A 13216-nucleotide genomic window follows, 5' to 3' on the forward strand; every position below is an offset into this window, starting at 1 on the left:
AAATGAGATATTCTTGCTTGATTTAGTGAGGTGACACTAACTGGGGTTTGAGATTTCAGCACAGGGTAACTGTGCACTGGGTACATGAGCACTGATAGTTTGCAGCCTGCATTCATGATTGCACTTGAGGCATAGACTGAGATATGCATTTAATGGCGTGCTGTTAAACTGTGACTTGTTGTTTTTTGTCTGCCTGCTGTTTGCTACCCCCGTGGAGAGGGGAAGATAAAGCCCTTCTGATTACTAAAAAAGACTGGTGTTAAACTGTTTACTGCAATGTGATTTGATTGATGTTAATGCCACTCAGGATAAACACTTGTAAACCTGCAAACCACCCCAATTGATCGGTTCATCATTTACTACGGGTCACTGTCTGTAAAATAACTGTTGTTTTTAAATTGTTTGTCAGCATATATGTAAAATAAATGGATTTATACTTTTTTACAAAAATTGCTGCATGTGCAATTACTCTGTTTTTCCAAGTAAAACAGGAGTCATCATAGAGTCTAGTAGCCCCTATGCTTCCCCCATCGTGATAGCTCGAAAAAAAATGGAGCTATTCGGATGTGTGTGGATTATCGTATCTTGAAAAAATGTACGGGCCCTGACCAGTACACTGTGCCCCTAATTGATGAAGCTTTGGATTGCCTGCAAGGGAGCCAATGGTTTTCTGTGTTAGATCTCCGGAGTGGCTACTATCAGATACCCATGTCAAAAGAAGATCAAGAGAAGACCGCTTTTATCTGCCCCATTGGGTTCTTCAAGTTCCAGAGACTGCCTCAAGGACTGACAGGTGCTCCGGCCACTTTTCAGAGATGTATGGACAGAGTAGTGGGGGACATGTACTTACGTGAGGTCCTGGTTTATCTAGATGATCTTATTGTTTTTGGGAAGACTCTGGAAGAACACAACCAGCGGTTGTTCAAGGTGCTGGATCGGTTGAAGGAGGCTGGGTTGAAGTTGTCCCTTGACAAGTGCCGGATTTGCCTGACGACTGTGAAACATGTGGGGCACATAGCCAGCAGAGAAGGAATTTCCTCCGACCCCGCCAAAGTGGAGGCTGTTGTTAACTGGCCTACGCCCACCAAACTGAGGGAGCTTAGGTCCTTTTTAGGATTTTGTGGATATTACATAAGATTTGTACCCCAGTACTCTCGGATTGCGAAGCCATTAACTGCCCTCACCCAGGGGTATTCCCCTTCTGGGAGGACAGCCCACTCCTCAACGTCAGGAAAGAGAGTCTACTTCCGAGTTAATGAACTTTTTGGGAAAAGATGGACACCTGTATGCGATGAGGCATTCGAGAAACTGAAGTCATGTTTGACCCAAACTCCAGTGTTGGCCTATGCAGACCCCAGTAAACCATATGTGTTACATGTAGATGCTTCTCTCGACGGACTAGGAGGGATTCTCTATCAGGACAATGATGGCTGCCTGCGTCCCGTTTACTACATTAGTCGATGATTGACTCCCAGTGAACGCAACTACCCAGCTCACAAACTGGAGTTTCTGGCTTTGAAATGGGCTGTAGTGGACACGCTGCATGACTACCTCTATGTGGTGCACTTCGTGGTTCATACCGACAACAATCCATTAACCTACGTGAGAACCACAGCAAAACTGGATGCCACGTGGTACCGGTGGCTTGCCGCACTCTCTTTGTACGATTTCAGCTTAAAATATCGACCAGGAATCAGTAACATTGATGCAGACACACTCTCTTTCTTGCCTAGGGAACCCTTAAATGAGGAAGAAGAAGGAGGATGGATAGAGGTCCCCGCCCCTGAGGTGAAGACTCTGTGCCATAGACATCAAACTAATGCCCTCCCTATGCAGTGCTGTGGTAAATTCTTAGGAGTATCCAGTGAAGCGCTCCCGTTGTTGTACTGCCGAGTGACAAATGTAACTCCAGACTCTCTCCCTCAACTGACTCGCAATCAAGTCAGAAAGGCGCAGCAGGAGGATCGGTCGGTGGGGGTAGTCCGATGGTGGGTTAAGAGGGGCTGGAGGCCCGAAAAGAATGCATTAAGAACTGAGGACTCTGTCCTGCTGACTCGGAAGCTAGAGTCTCTAGTAGTAAGAAATGGACTACTATACCGGGAGGCAAAGCGCCCGAAAGGAGGAGTCCGCAGACAGCTGGTGTTACCCATACGATTTCGGAGGATGGTCATGAAGTCCCTGCATGATGATCATGGACATCTTGGCATCGAAAAGACCACGAGTCTTGTGGCCAATCAATTTTACTGGCCTCGGATGGAAGCGGATATTGAAGAATACTGCAAATCATGCTCCCGGTGTGTGTTGAGAAAAACCTTGCCTTTGAGAACAGCCCCCCTTGTGAACATTACCAGTTATGGCCCACTTGAGCTAGTGTGCATTGATTTCCTCTCCATCGAGCCTGATGAAAGCAATGTCAGTAATGTGTTAGTGGTCACTGACCATTTCACCCGATATGCCCAAGCCTACCCCACTAAAAATCAAAGGGCAATTACTGTGGCAAAAACACTATGGGAGTAGTTCTTCGTACATTACGGGCTGCCAGCCCGCATCCATATCGATCAAGGAAGAGATTTCGAAAGTAGACTAATCAAGGAGCTATACGCCATCTGTGGGATCAAGAAATCCAGAACCACACCATTTCACCCCCAAGGGGACCCTCAACCTGAGAGGTTCAACCGTACCCTTCTGAACATGTTAGGCACTTTGGATCCCAGAAAGAAGGGACACTGGAGCAGGCATGTGAGTCAGTTGGTTCATGCCTACAACTGCACCACAAATGAGTCAACTGGATATTCGCCTTATTTCCTTATGTTTGGAAGAAAAGCCCGGCTACCAGTGGATATTAGTTTTGGGACATCCTTTGACAGTTCTAATGGGAAGACCTACTTAAAATATGTGTCCCAGCTACAAGAAGATTTGAAAAAAGCTTACAGATTGGCGGAGCAGGCCTCTGGTTGGTCAGGGAAGCGCAATAAGACTCGCTATGACTGTAGAGTTCGAGAACAAGTTTTACTGCCTAGAGATAGAGTCCTTATCCAACTTCTGGAGCTTCCCGGGAAGCACAAGCTTGCTGATCGCTGGTGTCCTGACCCTTATGTGGTGATGGAGAAGCTGCCCGGTGTCCCGGCCTACAGAGTGAAGCCCGAGAAAGAGGGCGGAGCTGTCAAAACCTATCATCGACACCATCTGTTGCCTGTGGGAAAAAACATCCCTTTACCACCATTGCCAACCCAAGGAGGTCATACAACCCTTCCGTGCAATAGGAGAAGTCGTAGGTGTAAACAACCACCCCAGCCTGGGGTTGCCTCAGGAGGTAGTGACAGCGAGTCTGGGGATGAATGGGGACCCGACGGTCAATGGAGCTACATTTGGACCGAGGACCCATGCCCCATAGGCGCGGACCCTGTAAACCAGACTCCTGAAGTGGAAACACGAAAAAAGGACATTTGTCAGGAGGCGAGTGCGCTCTGCCCACAATTGGGGGAGAGTTCAGAAGAGGGACATTTATTGAATGAAGAGATCCATCTGGAGGAGCCCGTTCTTGAGAGACAAGATTCGGGGGCTGAGGCGGGGGCCCCCTCAGTACACACTTGTCCCAAAAGGGACACTAGGCCACCCATGATGATGATGATAGAATGGGACATACCACTGAGGTCCCCAGGCTGATACAACCTAATTCAAATTCTGTTTGGCCTTATTTCCCGGTATCTCCCATGTGTCCAGGTGGTGGTTTGTGTGCATGTAAATTTGGTGTTAGTCAGGATGCCTTAACCCCCATTCATGTTTCAGGTGGTAAGTCCTCATGTCGTGATGGGACACTTTCAATCACTCACCAGGGGGAGAATGTAACACCTGCACAGGAAATTGTCAGGGCAGCTACTGGTATACTGGAACTTACAGACACTAAGAAGAGCTTTGCAGCTGCTGATAAACAGGGACCTACAGACATTAACCGTTTTCCCCTGAGCTGCAGTGGACTACAATTCCCAGGGACCCTTGTTTCAGTCAGATGACACAGCCTGGAAGGATAGAAGGAGAGACAGTGGATTGGATGAGGAGGGACTTGGGGGAGGGAGCTGGGCAGGAAGTGAAAGTTCAGAGAAAAAAGAGTGTGGCAGCTTGCTGTGAGGGACGGAGCGGTGTGGATCTGCATTCCTCTACGCTGCCGAGTGTGGCAGCCCCCTCTGAGATACCCGCGCTGCTGGAGAGAGCGCGGTCTTGTCACCATCTGAAGCAAGTTACATCAAGGACTCGGAGAGTTCTACCGGCACTCCCACCATATAAAGGCCTGAATCCTGCCACCCCCAGCTGGTGTCCAGAGAACCATCCGACCATTTGAGACACACAGTGAGTGCCCTTCTGAGACTTGTGGTTCTACCAGCACTATTTACAGTGAGTACACTACAACCCAGACTATTGACATTAATATTCATCTAAGTGCACAAACGGTTCTCATTTGCGCGCCAACATCCGCGGCAACTGGGCCCCAACGTTTGGACTGAGTTAATGCAAAAAGGGAAAACCTGCTACGTTATATTTGCAGGGTCGGAGTAGAAGTAGATTGTGATGTGTATATGACTTTTATAGAGCACTGTTACTTGTATTGTATGTTATTCCTTTAAACCCACCTCAATTCTGCTGCATAGCAATAAACCTGTTAAACTGTTTTACTCCTCTTCCCTGTGAGTGTGTACTGAGCTGTGGCAGGGGCTTCCCGAATCAGCCCCTGGCAGAAGATAACAGTCCTTCTGCAGTCCCAGAGAGAGAGCTCCAATCAAGATTTGGGTGGAGGCACTGCGCCCTAGAGAGTTGAGACCCCCCCATAACACCCAGTGTACCATGGTAGCCCTAAAGGGGTGTAACATGTACAATGGTCTTTTTATATAAAACCAATAAGAAGCACCTTAAGAAGCACAAAACTATTTACAATGGAAAGTTTTTAGTCGCTCACCATCCACAGGCTAAGTGTCCTTGTACCTTTATCGGGCACACACAAAACTGACAACAAAAACTTTTTAAACACACAGCATTCTTGTTATACCCCTACGGGTAACTATATACAGCCGGAGCAGAAGCTGCTTGTGGACGGCCAGGGTCAGCAACACCATAAGTTAGGGGCATGTCCTCCGCACTCGCCTTCTGCACATCAAGCGCGTACCACCCCCTGTTTCCTGAGAAATGTGGTAACCAGGCCGCTCCTGGGATGTATGGCATAGACAGTGGCATTATGAGGGCTGCGGCAGCACCCGCTGTTGGAGCTTCTCCTAAGGTGGGCATCTTTCTTCCCCCCTAGTTCACCCTTGCCAGGGTAGGACTCACCGCTCCGGATGCTTATGTCGTCCCTCCTTGCATAGCCAGTCACTGAGACTGCTCTGCTGGTCACTGTACAGCGGCACTCTTGCTGCACAGCTTCTCACACTTGTATTGTATTCACAGAGCTGCAGCAGCTGGGATCACACAGCACAGGGCTCCAGCAGCTGGATGGATGGGATGGATGGGATCACACAGCCCTCTGCAGGGGGAGGCGACAATCACCCCCTCTCAGTCTGATGCAAAGGGGAAGGCTGACACCTTTCAGCCTGAGTGACAGACAACTCTGGTACAGTCTATGCAAGTGTGAGGAGCCTATTTTGGCGCCGTTTCTGAGCCTTTGTCCACTATGGGACACCCCACGTATCATTAAGTCCGCATGTGCTACAGTAATGGCTGTAGTTTATACAGTTATACACAGTCTTTGTGGCGCACAGAACCCGGTTATACCAGGCTTCGAATCCTGTTCGTGACTCCAAGTTTGACGCGCCCCCTGGGCCGTGGGGTACTCGGTAGTCGGGCCGGTCGCTGCTGGGGGATGTCACGGTGGCAGTGACCCGGTCTGTGACCCAGGGCGGTCAATTAAAGGGGAATAAAGTAAAAGGAATAACGTTTTTATAGAGATAATGTTTGTGACGCCATCTGTGGTATGCGGCTATATGGGGCCGCCGCTGCGGTGCAGATCCTCTGGAGCTGATGGTGACGCAGCAAAGTTGGTACTGCTCTCCACAGGCAGAACTTAGCCCCAGAGCAGGAAATAGTGATGTTATGAGGTAGATGTTGCTGGTGCTGTGTAATGCTGAGCTGGGGATGGCGCAGCAATAATTCTAGGATACAGTGGGGTGCAGTCTTCAGGGTTTTACTCACAGATGTTCAAGACTCCAGGTTACCAGCACCAGCGTGTAACCTCCCACGTCGTCCTGCGTTCACCAAGGAAGGGGTTCAGCAATCTCTCAAGTATCTCAGGAGTACTTAAACGGGACCCCATTCTGTGTGCCTTCCTCGGTCGTCTTCCTGCGCTGGCTCTCACCCTCCTGCCCCGCGCCTCACAATCAGTGTCCCAAGCCGGTAGCCTCGGATATTGTCGGGCAATATAATTGTGGTAGTGGGCAGCTGCATCTTGAAAGTACAGTAGCCTCTGGTTATCTAGCTGAGTCTTGTAGTTCTCCACTAGTTAGGGGCCAGTCCCCTCTGTGGCCTGATCCCTCCACATCCGTGTAGATTCGGGCGAACGAGTGGCTTCCTGCACTTCCCGTGCCCCTGGGATCCTCTCTGTTCCTCTTGGAGCTTTCCTTCTGCTCCCATTCTCTTCTCTCAGTCTGTCCTCCTGGCCCTCTCAGACTAGGCCCGCTACTTCCTCCTCTCCTCCTGAGCAGAGCTCCTCCGGAGCTCCTGCTCCCAACTTTCTCTTTCACTCTCTCCTCAGACTCCTTCTGAAAGTGCTCCCCTGATCTAATGCCTCCGCCCCTACCCACTACATGGTTCCCCCTCTCTTGGTCCCCTTCCAGCCAGTGACAGGGCTCAGCACTGTACGCATGCATCTTGCCCCGCCTGCTGGTCTGGAATGGTGTAGTGTTGGATGCAGGTGTGTGGGTCCCGGGTAGTACCCCATCCTTACCTGAGAGTGGGGTACCACACCTCTGGGTGAGATGCAGTACCTCTGTGGCGACTGAACCCGCAGGGGCGCCACACTGCTAAAACACTCCCCTTCTCCTGTGACTGTGTTAACCCCTCTAGTTGCTGGATGCTTCTGGAGCACAACACTTCCTGTCTCCTGTGCTTGTGTTACTTCTACTAGTTACTGAATGCTTTTAAAGCAACAGCACTACTTCTGCATGTCACACTCTGCAACAGCACTACTTCTGCCTGTCACGCTAACCATTAGGCCATGTTCTTTCCGCTGCATTTACTTGTGCAGAAAATCTGCTGCATTTAACAGTTCAATCAAATTGGATGTGATTTCATGAAAACTCATTCCCACTGTGCATTTGACGCGCCCCCCTGGGCCTGTGCTGTGCAGGGGGATACCCCGAGCCGGATCGCTGGGGGTTGCAGTCTCAGTGTGGCGGTGACCCGGTCCGTGCCCAGGGCGGTCAAACCAGTGGCAGTCTTAAGTAATAACAATGTCCGACTACGCCACCCGTGGATTGCGGTCAGTGGGGACCGCCGCTGCGCTGCCGACCGCTGAGGCTGATGTTGTTTGCGCAGCCGAGTATGGGATAACTCCCCACGGGAGAAGTATTGCCTCAGGGCAGCTAGTGTGGATGATGAGAGTGATGGTGTGAGCGTCCCAGTAGTAATGGTGCTGGTGAGGCGATGAAACACAGAGACGTGTGGTGCAGTTCAGGGTCTTTACTGATGGTATAAAGCAGACCCTCCCGGGAGTACTGGTTAGCAGTAGGGGCCTGGTCAGTCTCTGAGCAAACAGGATCTCCCCTGGCCAGGTGGAGTTGTAGGCCTTCCCGACTATCTGCACTCTTTCCTGGCTACCTTGCTCTATGCGGGTAGAAGTAGCCCACGTCCCTGAGTATACCGCGTGGTGCTCACCCGTATGGCCGGTGACTTGGGGCCTTCCGTTAGCCTCCGCTTCACGATGGCGGTGCTGGTCCCTTGCTTGTGACCATGCCTCCGGGCTTCTAAGGCCAGAGGACATGGAATCCCCTGCTGGTTGGATTCTGCTGCTGGACCTGGATGTCCCCACAGCCTCGGACTCCGTGTCCGGGTTTAGTGTCTTCAGCCAAGGCGAGCTATCTAGCTTCCAGCCTCTGGCACTCGCTCCTGCTCCTACAGAGCTCCTGCTGTAACTCTCCCTGTGTCTGGAACTTCACTCTCTAATCCCGCCCCAGACCCAGTTTATAAGGGCAGATTCCTCCCCTCCAAGGTCTGGGTGGGCCGTGTTGCATGCTTAGGGCTCCTGACCAGAGAAACCTCCCACTTGCTCTCAGACATAATATTTCTATTACTGTGGTAACCAGACCCCTGGGGTGCCACACATTTAAACATGCTGTGAACTGGGTGTTTTTGGTGCACTGATCAGAGTTTCATAGTTTTAAGGTTAAAAGAAGACAAAAGTCCATCGAGATCAAAATATACTCTAATATGTTCATCCAGAGGAAGGCAAAAACCCCATGGGGCAGACACTAATAGCTCCATAATAGAGGAAAAATTCCTTTCTGACTCCAAATACATCAGTCAGACTAGTTTCTTGTATCAATGTCCCATTACAGAATCCAGTACTCATAATCTGTAATATGTTTTTTAAGAAAGGCATCCAGGCCTTTTTGTAATTGTTTAATGAATCAACCATTACAACATCATGTGGCAGAGAGTTCCATAATCTCATTAGTCGCACAATAAAAATCCATAGTCTCACTGCTCATACTGTAAAAAAAATCCATAATCTCACTGCTCCTATAGCAAAGAATCCATAATCTTACTGCTCGAATAGTAAAGAATCCAAAATCGCATTGCTCATATAGTAAATAATCCATAATATCACTGCTCATACAGTAAAGAATCCATAATCTCACTGCTCGCACAATAGAGAATCTATAATCTCACAGATCTTGCAGCAAAGAATCCATAATCACACTGCTCGCACAGTAAAGAATCCATAGTCTCACTGCTTGTACAGTAGAGAATTCATATAAGGTCACACAGTTAAAAATCACTGTCATCATTGCAAGCCTAAGTGTAAAAAGATAGTTAGAAAGATCCTGTCCTTTCATAAATTTGCACATTGTAATAAGATCTCCCCTAAACCTTCGTTTATCAAAAATGAATAACCCTAAATGTGATAACCTGTCTTGGTATTGCATTCCCTTACTAACTTTGGTCACTCTAGTTCAGCTGTGTCTTTCTTATACACTGTGTCATGACTGTCAGAGGCCACAGGTTCAAAAAGTCTACCTCAGACAGACCTGGCACAGGCCACTCCATCTGACACATTCCTGATGAATCTCGACCTTCACCCTTTAACCTCTGTACAGGGATCTGGTCTCATAATGGGGTCCTGGATTGATTCTAGAGAAGGATATGCTGTCCAGTGGAGCAAACCAAAGGCAGAAAGTGTCGACAAGCAGGGTCTAAACCAAGAGGTTACATCAGGAACAGAATCGTTAAACAAGAGGATGGTCCAAATACACACCGAGGTCAAAGAACGGGAAATCATAGCAAACAAGCAGGAGCACTGCAGTATAAATAAGGAAAGCAACGCTATTGACTGGCATTGGGAGTCAGAGCTTCAGGGGTTTAAATAGCTCTCAGGAAGGAGTGATAAAACCTACACTAAAATTAACCCCAATCAATCCCTTATAAAGCAGCATCAAAAGTCCCAGGGAAAAAATAGGACTGGTTCTATTGTGCGTCCCAAGCAATAAAGGCGCACCGCTGCCCAGCGGCCAAAGCGGAAATATAGGAGGCACAAATCGGCACAGATGTTCCACAAATAAGCCCAAAATTGTACACAGTATTCTAAATGTGGCTGTACTAGTGATTTGTATAGAGGCAAACTATGTTTTTCTCATGAGCCTCTTTTAATGCACCCTATGATTTTATTTGCCCTATGGAGAATCTGGAAAAAAAAACGCAATTGTGTTTTCAAGTGCATAAACCCAGTGTCGCTGTACTTAAAAACACATGAAAAAATACTGCATCAAATCTGCACCAAAGTCACATCAAAAAAGGAGAAAACAGCAAAAAAGCACAGCAAAAATCCAATAATCAGAGCAGGTTGTTACTGCAGAAAAAATTCTGACTGCGCACCAGGATAGATGTACTGTAAGTCTCAGCCGTTGGCCAAACATCTATCGGAGATTTATAGCAAATTCTGTCGATATTTACCTTCAGCTTTAAATTGACACTGGACAGTGATCTTTTACGGTCATGAATTAGATATATAGATGACGTCACTACCAAGACATATAAAGAATTGTGCTTCCGATACCCGGCAATAGCGCAATTACAAATATTTATGTTCCTAGAGCGAACGCTGGGAATAAAATGAAATGTATCAGGGAAAATACAATTATCACCTCACATCACCGACAGCGGGTGGCGATCGCTTCATTTAAAATGCCACGAAAATAATTATTTGACAAAGGAAAGCACTTCCACTGTGACATTATAATCCCCCGTGTGGATTTCACAGTCTCGATAAAATCTCTGTACATTACCTAGGAATTACGGAGGGATCGCAGCAAGCCTCTTGCCTTCATATTCGAGAACGCTTGAGTGTGTAGGTTTGGTAATTGAGATTTCCATCATCTTTGGGACCTGCAGTTTTATTAAACATATCATTCAATATTTCAGGCTGAATAACCCCCCTCTCCCTGCACAATTACACAGTAACTTATACCGGGGGAGTCGTATTGATTTCTGTAACTGTAAAACCCGCCAATGGATTACACAACAATATGGAGATGTAACACCGGGGTCAATCATGCTCCACATCAGGGGTCCGGACACTGCATTTCATTGGTTGTTAGGCTGTTGTATAATATTAATGTCAAAGGCATAAAAATAGCACAGTGAATGTGCAAAAATGACCTCCTGTATAACTGGAAGTACTGGTTGTCATCTGGATGCTTTGGATTGAGATGGTCCTGACTCTGCACTGAGCTCACAACCAGCCTTCCCCTTGGATTTTTTCACAACTACCATACACTTCTTGCAGTCTCTATTCTTTTCTGTTGGCTCTGGTGGCACCTGTCACTGCAAACTGTGCCCGTCACAACTGGGTCTTAGCCCCAGAACTTTCCATTCAAGCAACTATCATTGAGTAGATCCTAGAGGCAATATCCAGAGCACTTATGGCCACTCCTGAAGATGCCTTTTTGGCAAGTCCTGCCACAGGCATAACACTCAACAAGGTGGAAATTACATGTCTTATATCTAACTCCAACCTCAAGAATTCCAGTCTTGATGCCACTGTGTTCTCATGTGGGTCATAGGGTTCCCATACACAGTAATATATCCCTATATATAAGACACCACCTCTCTACAGATATGATGTTCATGGCCATCTCTCTCACTGCCATTCCATTCTCTCACTTAGAATGTGGTTGGGTTACATAAGAGATTATGATTTTTACTATATACAACTATACTGTGGTACTGCAATATATAGCGATCGGACAATCACAGGTTCAAGTCTCCTAAGGGGACTATCAAATGCAGTAAAAAAGTAAAAAAAAAGTTTTTGAAAAATAAAAAAAAAATATATAAAAGATCAAATCTCTCCCTTTCCCTTATTAAAAATAAAGAAGTAAAACTAATTTTAATTTGTAAAGGGAAAAACATGGAAAAAATTGTTTTTTTTTGGCTGCTGCAACACCGTAAAAAAAAATGCACTAAAGGAATTGTCCGGTATGAAATGAAAAGTGGGCAGTCACTGAGCCCTGAATGGAAGTGATGTATGTGATACTCCCAGGCAGAAGCTGTCTAGTAGGAGCGGCCTCGCTCAGTACAAGTGTATTGAGTGAGGTCACGCCCACTAGATGACCACACCTATTGGACGGCTGCACCCACTACACGGCCTCGCCCTCGCTCCATACACTGCTTCTGCCTGGGAGGATGCATCACCGGCGTTCCCGGCTCAGAAAAGCAGATTGCAGAGTTGCGTTTTTTATTCAAATGTATTCAGCAGCAGGACAATGGCCTCAAACATACAACCAATGTCTTTAAGAACTATGTTCAACATACGGGGCCATTCACACGCTCAGTTTTCACGTATAATTACTAACTATGCTTTTCATGGATAGCACTCGTACCTATAATATTCTATTGGACTGTGCACATGTCCGATTTTTTTCCTCGGGCTGAGTGGTTCTTGGAAAATATCGGAGACATGTCCGATTTTGATCTGAGGGTCGGGTGACATCCGAGTGTAGTTCGATTTTCCCGGAAGGCCAGAAATGAGAAGGAGGAGAATTTATTTTTTTAAATTTCAACAAGTATGAGAAAAATGGATGACACGCCAACCGCACTGTGATCAAAGTCTGATCAGAATAATTGGTCAGTTTTTCTCATATGTTGAAAAATCGGAATTGAGAATGAGCGCTTAAGAAGCACAAGGATTCCTGGAAGTGATCATAAGACCCCTACAAAGCCCTGATCTCAACATCATTGTCAGTGTGGAATTACATGAAGAGACAGAAGAATTTTCAAAAGCCTACAACCACAGAAGATCTGTGCTTAGTTCTCCAAGATGTTTGGATAAATCTCCCTTCTGAGTTCCGAGAACAGTCACAACAAGTATTGATGTGATTTTAGATTTCTCTTTTGTTTATTCACTTTGCATTTTGTTAATTAATAAAGATAAACTATTAACACTTCTATTTTTTTAAAGCATTGTTACTCTGCAGCATTTTTTCAGTAATGGGACCCTTAGCTTTCCTTTGGATGGTAGAAATGGACAACCTCTTTATTCACAACTTTGTATTTAATTCCTCATGATTTCAAGATATTTTTGCCATGTTTATGTTCAGAGAATGCACACTGATATCTAACTAGTCCTGCTCATAGCAGAAAACTGGATCCAATTTTATTCAGTCTTGGCAATGCTAAAATATCCCTGCCTCGTGTTGTCGCTTCCATTCGCCTGTTTATTCTGAGTTTATATAAAGTGCATTACTCAGCATGGGGCATTGGTGAAGAGAGGAGATGCCCTATCCAGCTGTCAGGCTTTTAGCAAACACAAAATGTGTGAGAAAACATCAGTAAAAGTTGTCACGAAAACCTGGGAAAATTTTAACTGCAGATTTTATTCCTGTTCTTTTTTTTAACTTTCAAGTCAATGGAAAATTAAGGGATATAGTCACAGGCATCACACATGAAGTTTTTCAACCAAAGCCAAAAAGCGAATTCAATAAGCATGGCAAAAATAAAGGAAGTGTTACACACCTGT

This window comes from Phyllobates terribilis, unplaced genomic scaffold (assembly GCF_046119375.1).
Source record: "Phyllobates terribilis strain yellow unplaced genomic scaffold, ASM4611937v1 Scaffold_9__5_contigs__length_417890890, whole genome shotgun sequence".
Taxonomy (NCBI): Eukaryota; Metazoa; Chordata; class Amphibia; order Anura; family Dendrobatidae; genus Phyllobates; species Phyllobates terribilis.